This window comes from Fragaria vesca, linkage group LG2, assembly GCF_000184155.1.
Source record: "Fragaria vesca subsp. vesca linkage group LG2, FraVesHawaii_1.0, whole genome shotgun sequence".
Classification (NCBI taxonomy): Eukaryota; Viridiplantae; Streptophyta; class Magnoliopsida; order Rosales; family Rosaceae; genus Fragaria; species Fragaria vesca.
The window spans coordinates 12,702,621-12,703,443 of NC_020492.1; the positions used below are offsets into that span (position 1 = coordinate 12,702,621).

General features: G+C 35.4%; 1 pseudogene across 1 annotated transcript in view; it reads left to right on the top strand.

Annotated features, from left to right (window-relative positions):
* LOC101297613 overlaps positions 1-446 on the top strand; it is a 1,824-nt pseudogene extending 1,378 nt beyond the window's left edge. The window contains exon 4 of the transcript XR_184140.1: positions 355-446. The product of XR_184140.1 is annotated as a ubiquitin-conjugating enzyme E2 7-like (transcript). The remainder of the gene's footprint in view (positions 1-354) is intronic.
* Positions 447-823: the final 377 nt, after the last annotated feature.

Sequence of the window (823 nt, forward strand, 5' to 3'; positions counted from 1 at the left end):
TTTGGTAAAGTCTATGCCTATAACACATATTTTTAGGCTGCAATAATGAAGTAAACTGGTTACTTGATTCTTGCCATTTGGATGATGGAAGAAGCTTTAGTTGCTTCATGATTGTTTAGCAATGCTGTGTTATGAGCGAAGCATTTGTTTGTGTTAATATTTTGGAGTTTGTGCGGATCCATTATGGGCTATGTTCAAATTTGTCGTACTTGATGATTTGAAACCTTTTAGTTTTCCTGGTTATGTACTGATTCTGGTTGTGGTAACTGTTTAGTTAACTTATGGAGTTCTGGTTATGTTGCATTTCATTTATAAATATTTAATCATAACGTCATGTTGGTTTGTGTGTTGCAGAAGGAATGGAGAGATCGAAGAGATGATTTCAAGAGGAAGGTCGGTCGTTGCGTGAGAAAGTCACAAGAGATGTTGTGAAATATGATCTGCAGCCAAACATTTTGTCAATTACTCTGCTCAGGTGTGTCGGAGGATGTGTTAAATTAACCAAGCGTTGGCCCTTGTAGAATGATATTGATTTCTTCCTCACTTAAATCTCTTTATTTGTTTTTGTTTTTTCTCTTTCTCAATGTCTTGTAATTATTAAAACATTTAACAACTTTGTATTCAATTAGTATTTGCCTATTTGGTGACACAATGTACTTGCCTGCTGCCTAAATTTCTCTGCTCCGGTAACACTCAGCTTGTTACATTAGTTTAAAATTTGAACTATATTCATTTTTGGTTCATGTTGAGTTTGTTCCATGTCTTTGGTGTGGGATTGGCATCGATCTGACATGATTCTCAGATGTTTAAGGCTTGTGCAACT